The sequence below is a fragment of the Notolepis coatsorum genome (assembly GCF_963971535.1).
Source record: "Notolepis coatsorum genome assembly, chromosome: 14".
NCBI lineage: Eukaryota > Metazoa > Chordata > Actinopteri > Aulopiformes > Paralepididae > Notolepis > Notolepis coatsorum.
This window is the reverse complement of record NC_140178.1, coordinates 21,381,233-21,397,264: the sequence shown is the minus strand read 5'-3', so window position 1 is coordinate 21,397,264 and position 16,032 is coordinate 21,381,233.

Below are 16,032 nucleotides of genomic sequence, written 5' to 3'. Positions count from 1 at the left end.
TCCTCGAGCAGGGGACAAAGAGAGTCACAGTCAGCGGAGTGATGAGATACGCAACTCCACTCCTGAGGCGGGAGGGAATGCCCACCTTTCACGCAAAGAAAGACGCTACGGAGCGGTATCTATTGAACACAGAGCGGCGCCTAGCCAAAGACCCCGCTCAAGAGAGTGTGTACCGCGCTGAGATTGAGAAGCTAATCACAGCGGGACACGTGACAAAGATTGACATTAAAGAGGCCGATCAGACGACCGAATCATGGTACGTGCTGCACCACAAGGTCCACCACAACGGCAAGGATCGCATTGTGTTTAACTGCAGCTACCAGATCGGATCCCAAAATCTGAATAAAGAGCTCTTGCCCGGCCCCACACTCGGCCCCTCTCTACTAGGCGTGCTACTACGCTTCCGCCAGGACAAGGTGGCTATCAGCGGGGATATCAAAGGGATGTTCCTGCAGGTGAGACTAGTGGAGGAGGACAAGCCCCTGCTGCGGTTCCTATGGAGAGAGAGGATCGGAGATGAGCACCCCGCCATCTATCAATGGGAAGTCCTCCCTTTCGGAACTACATGCAGCCCGTGCTGTGCTACATTTGCACTACAGAAACACGTCGCAGAGGACCCAGCAGCAGATGAAGAGGTCCGACACAGTGTGAAGAACAGTTTCTACGTGGACAACTGTTTACAAAGCGTTTCGACTCAAGAAGAAGCCGAGGCTCTCCTACTCAAGCTACGCGCCTCTCTGATCAAAGGCGGCTTTGATCTCAGGCAGTGGGCCAGCAGCGACCCGCACGTATTGCGCAGCCTCTCCCCCGCGGACAAGGCTGCCAGCAGCGAGACCTGGATGGCGACAATCCCAGGAGAAGCCCAAGAAATGACACTAGGACTAGTCTGGCGCTTCAAAACAGACTCGCTCCACTATAGACACAAACCCCTGACCACGGAGCAGGGAAGGTCGACGGCGATACCGACCACCAGACGGAGTGTGTACAGAACACTCGCCGGACAATATGACCCGTTGGGATGTATTCTACCTTACACCACCAGGGCAAAGATGATTGTACGAGCACTATGGGACAAGGACCAGGGCTGGGACGACCCAATACCCGCACCCCTTGCCTCCACATGGAGAGAGTGGGAGACGGAACTCCGCTCACTCCCAGGCGTCAATATACGCCGCAGCTACTTCCCACCCACAGTGAGGCCAGAGACATGCAAGATGGATCTACACGTCTTCAGCGACGCCTCCGAAGTAGCCTATGGATCAGTGGCCTACTTGCGTGCCCAAGAGAAGGGAGGAGAGATACACACCGCCTTCATCCTGGCTCGCTCGAGAATAGCCCCACGAAAGCAACAATCTATCCCGCGTCTAGAGCTCTGCGCAGCCCTAGCAGGAGCGCATCTAGCCACGTTAATCCAACGTGAACTCACCATTCCGGTGCACAGAACAATCTTGTGGTCAGATTCCACGACAGTACTCACATGGATCAAGTCTGATTCATGCAGATACAAGGTCTTCGTGGGAGTCAGAGTCACAGAGATTCAAGAGTTAACAGAAACAGCGAGCTGGCGGTATGTGGACACCAAACACAACCCAGCTGACGTCATCACCCGGGGAATGTCCCTAGATGACCTCACCCGTCACAACATCTACAGTGACGGACCAGAGTTCCTCAAGCTCCCGGAAGAAGAGTGGCCTACGCCCACCCCACGGGAAGCGAGTAAAGAGGAGGCTGAGAACAAGAAACCTATGTTCTGTGGACTGAGCACAGTCGCCTCCACAGACCCCAACATAGATGATTGCATTACCCTACAGAGTGCGCAGCTAAAGACATTCCTGTGGCACCACCCAGAGATTCAGCCCACTGCCGACATTTCAGCAGCTGACTACGAAGAAGCAGAACTTCTTCTACTACAACGAGCCCAGAGAGACTCGTTCCCCGACGAGCTAGACTGTCTACAGGGAGGAAAGCCCGTCCCATCAGACAGCAGATTGCTCCACCTGGCACCCGAGAGCGACGCCCATAATCTCATCAGAGTGGGTGGTCGTCTGCGGAGGGCCCCCAATCAACCGGATGACGTTAAGTACCCGATAGTCTTGAACAGCCGACACAAGGTCACAGAGCTGATCATAAAGAAATACGACGAGGATGTGCATCACGCAGGAGCAGAGAGAGTCTTCGCGGAGATCAGACGTCGCTATTGGATACTTCAAGGAAGAGAAGCAGTGCGACGCTTCCAGCGAACCTGTCTAGACTGCCGAAAGTGGCGCGCGCAGCCCAGCATACCCCGGATGGCTGACCTACCTCCCTGTCGCCTCCGACTCGGCGACAAGCCATTCCACTCCACAGGCATGGACTGTTTTGGCCCGTTGTATATAAAGAAAGGAAGAGGAACCGAGAAGCGGTGGGGTATTGTATTCAAATGCATGACCACCAGAGCGATACATATCGAACTCCTTCCAACCATGAGCACAGACTCATTCCTTATGGCCTTCCGAAGATTCACATCACGGAAAGGAAAACCGTCTACATTGTTGTCTGATCACGGGACAAACTTCAAAGGCGGAGAAAGAGAGCTGAGAGAGAGCTTCCAAGCTATGGGCCCAGAACTTAAGACCCACCTCGCTCCATCCCAGATTGACTTCCAGTTTAATCCCCCGAACGCACCCCACTTCGGTGGAACCTGGGAACGAGAAGTACGTTCTATAAAGACAGCCCTGTACGCCGTGCTTGGGGCCCAGTATTGAACTCCAAGCCCCTCGGCTACGTCTCCAGTGATATAGCGGATGTCGACCCAGTCACCCCCAACACACTCTTGATGGGGCGGCTGGACCCCGCGCTACCCCAGACAATGTACAGGCCTGAAGAAGCGAACGGCCGAAGAATGTGGAGGTACAGTCAAGTGCTGGCTGACAAGTTTTGGAACAGCTTTCTACTCCACTACCTACCGTCTCTACAGACCCGCCAGAAGTGGGTAAAAGAGAGAGACAATTTGACAGAAGGAACAGTCGTCATGATTATCGACCAGTCACTACCCAGAGCTATGTGGCCGGCTGGCCGCGTAAGCAAAGTGATCACCGGTGCCGATGGCAAGGTCCGAGCAGCTGAGGTGCTCGTCCAAGGGCGAACTTACACACGACCCGTGGCGAGGCTAATAGAACTGCCCAGACTCCCAGACACTATCGATGACGACCATGACCCCACGACTTTGTGAGTTGACTGACCCTTACAGCGGACCTTGAGTGGTAGACAGTGCGGTTAATCTGTCTCTGCTTAGCTAATTAGGTGGGACTAATTAGGGGGCGGCTGTTGTGAAGGATCAGATTAAACCGAATATATATATTTATTTATGGATATATATTTAATAGTATTTGTATATCGTTTGATATCCCTTGTATATTCCTTGTACATATACACTGAATATCCCTTTAGTCTACTAACAGCCCATAATAGTTTCATTCTCTCATTGGACAAGAACTTGGCGCCAGCAGCCAAGCCCCTTGGTTCAAGTTCAATCGTGCCGACGAACATGTCGTTACTAGCCCGGTTCCGCGTAGGAATACGTCTGGCGAAATACGAATGGTACTATTTGTTCACAGCGCATATATATATGGCGCAAGTAAAGTAGAACTTTCCTTTTAGTCCCTTAGCCCTTAGTTCTTTACCCTCCAACCTAGTGGCAAGACGTTAAGCCTCACCCACGATACACGTGTGGTGCAGTATGGTCAACTTGGCCTCAGAATGGCATTGAGACATCGTGTGGATTAATAGTTGAATTGTCATAGTTTGGCACTATACCGTCGAGTGGGACGTATTTCTATTAAGTTAATAATAGTCTATTATGTATGGTGCATCGTTCGGTTCGAGTTATACAGTGAGTAGTACCCCCATCGTTTCCTCGCGTTATCTAGAGTCTTAACCAGGCTGGGCAGACCACGTGTGGTGCTTTCATCCGAGGAGTTCTGGGCTAGGACGAGTGGACCTGCACATTGGATTACCTTACCCGGACGACGGCGAGCCCTACACGGCTTGGATTATCTACTTGCTTTGGGTGCTTTGATTTATGCCATGGATAACAGCCAACACTGGTGAGTGTTGGAACTACCCCCCGAGAGGAGTCCAGGTGAGACGGCGCTCTACCCCGAGTGAGGTCGCCTCACGTCTCTTCGTTGTGGACCGGCAGCTACCGTCTACAAGAGGGCCCAACTGTATTCATCTGTGGACCAAGGTTCTGTGGGCACCGTGTTCAGCACTCTGAATTCTCCCAAGAAATCGTTGGCCAGATGGGATATCGCCGGCGCCCCCCCTACTGACTTACAACCAGCAGGACCCCCCTTTAGTATATCCAGCTATAATCATTAAGTACCATCGCTATAGTTCCCTAAAGAACCAGGTTGTATACTTGCTTCCTGCGTAACCAGAGATTGGACATTCAATGTTGATTTGCCTACGAATACTCATTTGCCTTACAAGTGCATTCAAATCATAAATGTCATTAAGTGAACGTTGTATATACCCTTTGCTATATATTAAATATTCGACTTATACATTTGTGTGGACTTGGTTTCATGGTGGGAAAGTGTTCATCATATCTATATCATGTACTGTGTGGCCAGTAGTTAAAGTACATAAAGCGGTAGTGGTTTAATGATACCATACTTATCAATACAGTCAGGGAATTGTACCCCTCAGTTACACCACCCGACCGCCCTCGACTGTGGATGTTTTTAAACGTGGCTTCAAAACCCACCTTTTTAGTAGAGCCCTTTTTATTTTTTTTTACATCTTGATATGCTCCGTTTTTATCTGTATTAAATGTTGCTGATATAAAACTTCAAATAAAATAAAATAAAATGTATTTGTAAGGCCCGACAACACACGTTAATGTCCCCATGGGCCGGACACATCTTATTTAAACAAGTCAAGAAGAAACATCACAATAAATCAAGAACAAAGACAAAAAACACCATGAAATCCAAAATAAATATAAAATAAATAAATAAATGCAACACTTCCAGACATACCCCAGCGAAGGTAAGGAAACCCTAAAAAACCTAAACCTAAAAAAACTAAAAACCTAGCAATAGGACAAAAGCACCACAGGCAATGTGGAGGAGAGAAAACTTAGAAGGGCTGTTCAAGGGGGGATCTCCCTTCTTAGATGTCGGTTTAGTAGTGTTGCTATGGAGGATCAATGGGTGGAGAATAAAACAGGCGAAATAGTTGGTATGTATGTACATAGACGTGTAATAAAACACAAATGTGTACATGCAATAGCAACTGGGGTACATAAGAAAAAGCATAGGGAAACAAGCACTAGTATGCAAATAGGATAACGGCTAAATGTCGAGGCTCAGAGCTCAAAATATCAGTGTCATATTCCGTTTGCACATATGTATTCCGTTCGGATCCATTTGAGGTATGGGGACGATGGGACTTCCACCACTTTGGTCATCACCGCAAGACATCCACTCACAGGGAGACGGGGACAGTCGTTAGACAGTTTGCGTGTTTGTGATCGGCGGACATAGCAATAGATACATGTAGTAAACATATATGTGAATAGAATAGATACATGTAGTAAGCATATATGTGAATAGAATAGATACATGTAGTAAGCATATATGTGAATAGAATATAAGTACTTAACCCAGCAGTGAACTAGAACAGGCATGGTTTAGACGTTGTGGGTCAGACAGAAGACGGTATGAAGCTGATCCATGACCTCAATGGTGCACATAACCAATGTGGGAGTAGAACAGTCACTGCAATCTTGGCCATCACCCCGAGACATCCACCACCTTGGCCAACACCCGAGACAACCACTCCACAACCACATGAATATAGCCTACATACCACTCAAATATACAGACATCACCTGAAAGTACACACCCTGTACTGTCTTTGACCATGAATATAGCCTACATACCACTCAAATATACAGACATCAGGTAACAGGATATGGAAACTTTAACTCATCAACTTAAATTCAGTTCACACGATCACGGGGTCAAGCACTCTCAGTCTTAGCCCAGGTACTGCAGATGAGCAGAAGGTGAGGAATAATAGATTGTTATTTTATATACCAGTCAGCACACAGATCATTCATATCCATCTGAGTATAAACGGGTTCTCCACCAAATGTCTGTCTATTATTTGGGGTCATCTGCAGAATGGCCCCCTGTCTTCCGGGTGGAGCATGATGATGTTTGGGAACATTACACCCTTCACTCCAGGAGAAGATCTAAGGTTCCTCAGTACAGGTACAGGTACAGGTACAGGTACAGGTACAGGTACAGGTACAGGTACAGGCAGGGCAATAGTATAAGACGTAACTATAGGCAATAAAACTATAGTAAAGATAAAAGAAATAAGCAGTAAACAATATAATTAACTCTGAATATAAGCATATGAGCAAGTAGGCAGTGTAATTGTTGTGAAGGATCAGATTAAACCGAATATATATATTTATTTATGGATATATATTTAATAGTATTTGTATATCGTTTGATATCCCTTGTATATTCCTTGTACATATACACTGAATATCCCTTTAGTCTACTAACAGCCCATAATAGTTTCATTCTCTCATTGGACAAGAACTTGGCGCCAGCAGCCAAGCCCCTTGGTTCAAGTTCAATCGTGCCGACGAACATGTCGTTACTAGCCCCGGTTCCGCGTAGGAATACGTCTGCCGAAATACGAATGGTACTATTTGTTCACAGCGCATATATATATGGCGCAAGTAAAGTAGAACTTTCTTTTAGTCCTTTAGCCCTTAGTTCTTTACCCTCCAACCTAGTGGCAAGACGTTAAGCCTCACCCACGATACACGTGTGGTGCAGTATGGTCAATTTGGCCTCAGAATGGCATTGAGACATCGTGTGGATTAATAGTTGAATTGTCATAGTTTGGCACTATACCGTCGAGTGGGACGTATTTCTATTAAGTTAATAATAGTCTATTATGTATGGTGCATCGTTCGGTTAGAGTTATAAAGTGAGCAGTACCCCCATCGTTCCTCGCGTTATCTAGAGTCTTAACCAGGCTGGGCAGACCACGTGTGGTGCTTTCATCCGAGGAGTTCTGGGCCAGGACGAGTGGACCTGCACATTGGATTACCTTACCCGGACGACGGCGAGCCCTACACGGCTTGGATTATCTACTTGCTTTGGGTGCTTTGATTATGCCATGGATAACAGCCAATACTAGTGAGTGTTGGAACTACCCCCCGAGAGGAGTCCAGGTGAGACGGCGCTCTACCCCGAGTGAGGTCGCCTCACGTCTCTTCGTTGTGGACCGGCAGCTACCGTCTACAAGAGGGCCCAGCTGTATTCATCTGTGGACCGAGGTTCTGTGGGCACCGTGTTCAGCACTCTGAATTCTCCCAAGAAATCGTTGGCCAGATGGGATATCGCCGGCGGCTCTCCTAACCCCCCCCCTCTACTGACTTACAACCAGCGGGACCCCCTTTTAGTATATCCAGCTATAATCATTTAAGTACCATCGCTATAGTTCCCTAAAGAACCAGGTTGTATACTTGCTTCCTGCGTAACCAGAGATTGGACATTCAATGTTGATTTGCCTACGAATACTAATTTGCCTTACAAGTGCATTCAAATCATAAATGTCATTAAGTGAACGTTGTATATACCCTTTGCTATATAAAATATTCGATTTATACATTTGTGTGGACTTCGTTTCATGGTGGGAAAGTGTTCATCATATCTATATCATGTACTGTGTGGCCAGTAGTTAAAGTACATAATCGGTAGTGGTTTAATGATACCATACTTATCAATACAGTCAGGGAATTGTACCCCTCAGTTACAATTGGTCCTTCGAGCCGGAGGGTAACTAGTGTAATATTAATATAGTGTTATTAATATTGAAATGGCCTATGATGAACACTCCACGAAACGGTCCTCCTAACGTAGAACGCCCGCGTCGCAGACGACAGACACCTCAGTACTTAGAGGATTACGCTGTCAGTCAACTACCTAGCCTTCGACAAACGGTAAACGCGGTAAAAGTAGAAAGTAAAATTATGTCTGACCTTAACAACCAGGTTACCCCGACCACAGAGGCCCTAGTGGGTTCTAATGTAACTGACCAAGCTCACGGTGGGGACCAGGAGGGAGCTGACATGCCTTTACCCCCCGCCAATACCGAAGAAGTAGTCCCCGACCAGCCCCGGGAGGAAGACAACCCTACAGAGAGAGAACTCTGCACGGAAGAAGAGGAGGAGAGCGCCGAGGAAATAGAGCTCCAGGACTCCCCAACGAGTACAGCCAGGAGCGGCTCACCTCTACAACCGTCTTCCCCCAGCGAAGCGGAGAGGATGCTATCACAGGTGTTCCTCGCCAGCCTGACAGCCTCTACCGAACGCGATCGACTTCAGGGTGAACGCGATCGACTTCAGGGTGAACGCGATCGACTCCAGACACAGCAACGGAGCGAAGAAGAGCGCATACGCCTGGAGATGAGACGCCTTCAGACGGAAGAAAATATGGCAAGAGACCGAGCAGACACCCAGCGCGCCGCTGCCGGTGCCCAAAGAGAAGCAGAGCGCGACCTCGCTCTCATCCAGCGCGAAACCGAGCGCGACAGACTACAAGCCGAGCGCGACAAGCTACAAGCGCAACTAATGGAGCAGCTGATCCTCAAGGCAACACCCTCTCCCTCCGCCAGGGGTTCAAGGAACTCGTCGAGACAACAGTCAAGGGCAGCGTCTCCTAACCGAGCAAGCGACCCTGAACTTGACCAACAGACCAAGCCTATACCCCCCGCAGACCCCCTTCCCTGACCGGTCCAAGCGAGACCCAGCTACAAGGAAGGAGCAGCATACACTGCGGAGAAGCTAAATAAACGACTACAGGATCTGGAGGACCTGATAGAAGAAGAAGAGGGAGAGGAGGAGAACCAAGCCCGACGACAGCACAGTACTCCACCGGACCAGGAGGTCCAGTACAGCCCAGGCTATACCCCCGGGGCGCTGCGCTACAGACCCCCGACTCTATTCACGGGTGAGCACGACGCACGGCCAGCCCCGAGGAATAGCACCTGGACCAGCGGGCCATGGTACCCTGCCGGTACCAGCCCACAGAGAGGCGCAAGAGGAGACTCGCCTAGGAGGCCTCTCCCCCAACGCTCGCCGATGTATCAGCCATCCACGGCGTCATACATTGCCACACCGACGTTTCCAGACTTCACCTATGAGAATCGAGCACAGTACACGGAGCTCCGGATGTGCTTCAAGTTCAAGTTCAAGTTCTTTAATAGTTGTCATACAGAAGTACAGAATACTTTCATACAAAATGCTTCTTACTGTTACGCTCCAGAGACTGTGCTAGACAAGATAGTATCAAATAACATAATAACATAATATAGCATGAATTTAGAAGAAGAAAATGAGGTCACAGTGTTCGGTATAGACATATGTACAATGTTCTGAGTTACCATATAATATACAATACACAATACTATGCAGTGTACTAATGTACAGTACTATCTAGTGCAAAGCAGAAATGGGATGAGGTACAATTTTAGGTACAATTTACAGTAAGGTGTACGAGTTGTAGTGCAATCCTTCATCCATAAATATAAAGTGTGGGGAGTGGGTGCTACAGTGTGTTTGTTTAAAGTGGGTGTGTGCTATAAAGTGTGTGGAGTGGGTGCTACAGTGTGTTTGTTTAAAGTGAGTGTGTGCGTGTGGATGTGTGTGCTATGTGTGTTTGGTGGTTGTTGTTGTGTAGTGTTCATTCATTGTTCGTTTAGCAGCCTGATGGCCTGGGGATAGAAGCTACTTCTGAGTCTTTCTGTGCTCGCCTTGAGACTCCTGTATCGCTTGCCTGACGGCAGCAGTTCAAAGAGGCAGTTGTTCGGGTGGCTCGAGTCCTTAATAATTCTCTTAGCCTTCCCCTTGCAACGCTTGTAGTAAATGTTCTGGAGGGTGGGGAGCCCCCCTCCAATTGTGCGTTCGGCTGAACGTGTCACTCTTTGTAGTCTGCTTTGGTCTTTTGCAGTGCTATTCCCAAACCAGGAGGTGATGTTGCCGGTCAAGATGCTCTCTATTGTACATGAGTAGAAGTTCTTAAGGATCTTCTGGCTGACTTGGAACTTCCTTAGGCGCCTGAGGAAGTAGAGGCGTTGTCGTGCCTTCTTCACCACACTGTTAATGTGTGTGGTCCATGTCAAGTCCTCGGATATGTGGGCTCCGAGGTACTTGAAGCTGTTGACTCTCTCAACCGGTGCCCCGTCGATGCTGAGGGGGCTGTAGTCCTTGACCCCCGACCTCCTGAAGTCCACAATCATCTCCTTTGTTTTGCTGACGTTCAGGGAGAGGCTGTTTTCCTGGCACCATCCCGCCAGGACCTTGACCTCTTCCAGGTAGGCCCTCTCGTCGTTGGCAGAGATCAGGCCCACCACCACTGTGTCGTCAGCAAATTTGACGATTGTATTGCTACTCCGCTGAGCCACACAGTCGTGTGTGTACAGGGAGTAGAGGAGGGGACTCAGAACACAGCCCTGGGGGGCCCCTATGTTGAGGGTGATGGATGAGGAGGTGCAGTTGCCTGCTCTCACCACCTGGGGTCTGCCAGTCAGGAAGTCCAAGACCCACTGGCAGAGGTCATAGCCCAAGCCCAGGTCCCTGAGCTTGGCTATGAGTATGGAGGGGACTATGGTATTGAATGCCGAGCTGTAGTCGATGAATAGCATTCTCACATAGTTCCCCTGCCTCTTGTCCAGGTGTGATGCTGCTGTGTGCAGCACATGGGATATGGCGTCCTCCGTGGACCTGTTGGGGCGGTATGCAAATTGCAGGGGGTCCATGTTGATGGGGAGGGAGGAGCAGATGTAGCCCTTTACTAGCTTCTCGAAGCACTTCATGGCTATGGAGGTGAGAGCTACAGGGCGGTAGTCGTTGAGGCAAGCAGGCTTGGATTTTTTGGGTACAGGGATAATAGTGGACTTCTTCAGGCAGGTGGGGATGACAGCCTGTTCTAAGGACAGGTTAAATATGTCAGTGAATACTGGGGCCAGTTGGTCGGCACAGACTTTTAGGACGCGGCCGGGGATGCCGTCTGGACCTGCTGCCTTCCTGATATTCACTTTTTTAAAGGTCCGCCTCACCTCATGCTCTGTTACCCTGAACACTGCGCCTCCATCAGCAGCCGACCCCCCCCCCCCCATTGCCGAGGCTTGTGAGCTGGTGTTGTTATTACCAGCATCAAACCTCGCTTAGAAGGTATTGAGGTCATTTGCTAAGGAGATGTCACTGTTCAGTTTGAGGGAGGCGCCTTTGTAGTCTGTCATCGTTTTGAGCCCCTGCCACATAGCTCTAGAGTCAGCTTGTTCAAACTGGAGTTCAATTTTATCCCTGTAGCGTCGTTTGGCCTCTGACACAGTCCTCCTTACGTTGTATCGCGCCACCTTGTGGTCATTCATGTTGCCTGCCTCTAGGCCGTCGTTGTATGCTTTGGTGCGCTCTCTCAGAGCTTCACGGACGGATTTGTCTACCCAGGGTTTTTGATTTGGGTAAACTTTCATTTTGGTAGTGGGGATTGTTTCTTTCACCCTAGTACAAACATAGTCCAGCACTGTCTCCGTGTAGGCATTAATGTTATCTGTGTCGCGGAACACGTTCCAGTCTGTGTTGTGAAACACTGACCGGATCGTATCCTCTGACGTCACATCCCATTTCTGCACCTCTCGCGAGACTACGGGAGTACTTTTAATTTTCTGTCTGTACTTCGGTGTAAGAAAAATTGATGCGTGATCTGACTTACCGAAGCCACTATCAGAATGAGCCTTGTAGCCACCTTTAAATTGCGTGTAACAGTGATCTAGGATGTTACCGCCTCTGGTGTTGCAAGTCACATGCTGATAGAAGTCGGGTAATACCTTTCTCAGATTGGCGCTATTGAAATCTCCCAGAACTAAAATGGCGGCGTTAACATTCGCCTCTTGGATTCTGTTTACCTCGTCGTGTAGTCTGGAGAGCGCAACCTTGTTGCTGGCTTCAGCTTGCGGTGGAATATACACTCCGACCAGGACGATCGCCGTTAACTCCCTCGGGAGGAAGAAAGGACGACACTTGATGGTTATATATTCCAGTTCTGGGGAGCAGTGGTTGGATAGTTCCTTCATGTTCGTTGGGTCACTCCAATTTTTGTTAAACATGAAGGCAATACCCCCTCCACGTTGTTTACCGGACTCTGATGATGACCGATCCTTTCTATGGATAAAGAAGTGATCCGCTGGTTGAATCGCGTGATCTGGAACCTCCGGCGTCAGCCATGTTTCGGTGAAGCAAAGAACATTGCAGTCTCTAACGTCTCTCTGGAATTGAATCCTTGCTCGGATGTCGTCCAGTTTATTGTCAATTGATTGTACATTGGCTAGCAATATACTGGGTAGTGGCGTTCGGTGTCGTCTGGTTCTCAGTCTATTACGGATCCCAGCTCTCTTCCCTCTCCGCCTGATGATTCCTTTGTTCCTGGGGTCGGAATCTGGTCCCATTGTCCTTAGAGACAATGATGGTGGATGTCGCTGATGAACGCCACAAGTATGCAATATTACTGAAGCACCTGAAAGTACCGCGAGCGCACAATATAGCGCTAGCCTATGCCACCTCTACGACCCCATACACCGCGGCTCTAGCAGCGCTGGACCAAAGATATGGACGTATATGGGATTACGTAATCCAAGAGATAAGGCATATTGACCGCCTACCCCCAGCAACAGACAATCGCTCATTAGACGACCTGTCTCTAAAAGTGCAGTCCCTGGTAGGGATGCTGGGAGCGCAACGGGAAAAGGGTATGCACGAGCTATACGCCAACTCTAACGTCGAGAGGATTTTAGAGAAGCTGCCACCCGCCAGACAAGAGCGCTTCAGGCGGCAGAGAGACCACCGTGATCCTAACGGTCCCGAACCATCCCTCCTCGATCTAGCCGACTTCCTGGCGAGAGAAGTCAGCAGCTTACGACTGGATACGTTCGTGCGGAGCACACCAAGCTCCAGAGAGGGACCCAGGAGAATAAACGATGGAAGAAGATCGGTGACTGTCATGCACCAATCAGAATCAGTACCGAGCAGTAAGAACCACAGTACCCCCTCGAGAAAGGAGAAGTGGAAGATGGTGTGCCCGTACTGCGAGAAGGAACACTGGCTGTCACAATGTGACCTGTTCACAAAGATGAATGCAGAAGAAGTGAGTCAATGGATAAAGTCCAACAGGCGCTGTTACCGATGTGCGCGCAGTCACATGGCAGCCGAGTGCCGCCTAAAGAAGAGGTGCAGTCGGTGTGACGGAGCACACCTAGATGTCCTACACGACAGTAACAGAAGAAAGCCTGCACCTGCACCATCGAGCAGCACCAAGGCAAGTGTCATGTACATTGACCCCGCCAGCAGCAGCGGCGCCCAAGTGCTCTTAAAGGTAGTCCGTGTAACATTGAGCTACCAAGATAAAGTCATGGACACTTACGCCGTCCTTGATGATGGGTCAGAGAAGACCCTTCTGCTCGCGTCCGCTGCGGCCCAGCTGGGACTGCGGGGGAGCGAGAACCAAATGACGATTCGGACAATAAGAAGAGATTTAAAGACGATAAAGGGCGAGAATGTCTCCTTCACTATCGCAGCAAGCGGGCAGCCAGAGCGACGGTATAGGATTACAAATGCTTTCACCAGCCAAGAAATAGGACTATCACAGTACACCTACCCCATCGCCAAGCTGATGGATAAATATGTGCACCTGCGTCAACTACCTATCCCGCTCATAGACGGCGCCACCCCGACCCTGCTGATAGGCTCCGACCATGCAGACCTCATAGTCCCGATAGACCGGGTCCATACAGGACCCCGAGGCTGTCCTGCAGCAGTCGAGACCCGCATAGGATGGACACTACAAGGCCCCCTCGCTAAATCTCTCAACCGAACAGCAGCCACTAGCTGCCTCCACTCCAGAGTGACAGAAGAAGACACCACTCTCCTGCAGCATGTCGAGAGGCTATGGACACTAGAGACAATGCCCTTTAAGAACGAAAAGAAAGACATTCGTTCTAAAGAAGACATTTACGCCATAAACCTCCTCGAGCAACGGACAAAGAGAGTCACAGTCGGCGGAGTGATGAGATACGCAACTCCACTCCTGAGGCGAGAGGGAATGCCCACCTTTCACGCAAAGAAAGACGCTACGGAGCGGTATCTATTGAACACAGAGCGGCGCCTAGCCAAAGACCCCGCTCAAGAGAGTGTGTACCGCGCTGAGATTGAGAAGCTAATCACAGCGGGACACGTAAAGAAGACTGACTGGCGACACCAAGCGCTGCTCCGCGCCTCCCTGATCAAAGGCGGCTTTGATCTCAGGCAGTGGGCCAGCAGCGACCCGCACGTATTGCGCAGCCTCTCCCCCGCGGACAAGGCTGCCAGCAGCGAGACCTGGATGGCGACAATCCCAGGAGAAGCCCAAGAAATGACACTAGGACTAGTCTGGCGCTTCAAAACAGACTCGCTCCACTATAGACACAAACCCCTGACCACGGAGCAGGGAAGGTCGACGGCGATACCGACCACCAGACGGAGTGTGTACAGAACACTCGCCAGACAATATGACCCGTTGGGATGTATTCTACCTTACACCACCAGGGCAAAGATGATTGTACGAGCACTATGGGACAAGGACCAGGGCTGGGACGACCCAATACCCGCACACCTTGCCTCCACATGGAGAGAGTGGGAGACGGAGCTCCGCTCACTCCCAGGCGTCAATATACGCCGCAGCTACTTCCCACCCACAGTGAGGCCAGAGACATGCAAGATGGATCTACACGTCTTCAGTGACGCCTCCGAAGTAGCCTATGGATCGGTGGCCTACTTGCGTGCCCAAGAGAAGGGAGGAGAGATACACACTGCTTTCATCCTGGCTCGCTCAAGAATAGCCCCACGAAAGCAACAATCTATCCCGCGTCTAGAGCTCTGCGCAGCCCTAGCAGGAGCGCATCTAGCCACGTTAATCCAACGTGAACTCACCATTCCGGTGCACAGAACAATCTTGTGGTCAGATTCCACGACAGTACTCACATGGATCAAGTCTGATTCATGCAGATACAAGGTCTTCGTGGGAGTCAGAGTCACCGAGATTCAAGAGTTAACAGAAGCAGCGAGCTGGCGGTATGTGGACACCAAACACAACCCAGCTGACGTCATCACCCGGGGAATGTCCCTAGATGACCTCACCCGTCGCAACATCTACAGTGACGGACCCGAGTTCCTCAAGCTCCCGGAAGAAGAGTGGCCTACGCCCACCCCACGGGAAGCGAGTAAAGAGGAGGCTGAGAACAAGAAACCTATGTTCTGTGGACTGAGCACAGTCGCCTCCACAGACCCCAACATAGATGATTGCATTACCCTACAGAGTGCGCAGCTAAAGACATTCCTGTGGCACCACCCAGAGATTCAGTCCACTGCCGACATTTCAGCAGCTGACTACGAAGAAGCAGAACTTCTTCTACTACAACGAGCCCAGAGAGACTCGTTCCCCGATGAGCTAGACTGTCTACAGGGAGGAAAGCCCGTCCCATCAGACAGCAGATTGCTCCACCTGGCACCCGAGAGCGACGCCCATAATCTCATCAGAGTGGGTGGTCGTCTGCGGAGAGCCCCCGATCTACCGGATGACGTTAAGTACCCGATAGTCTTGAACAGCCGACACAAGGTCACAGAGCTGATCATAAAGAAATACGACGAGGATGTACACCACGCAGGAGCAGAGAGAGTCTTCGCGGAGATCAGACGTCGCTATTGGATACTTCAAGGAAGAGAAGCAGTGCGACGCTTCCAGCGAACCTGTCTAGACTGCCGAAAGTGGCGCGCGCAGCCCAGCATACCCCGGATGGCTGACCTACCTCCCTGTCGCCTCCGACTCGGCGACAAGCCATTCCACTCCACAGGCATGGACTGTTTTGGCCTGTTGTATATAAAGAAAGGAAGAGGAACCGAGAAGCGGTGGGGTATTGTATTCAAATGCA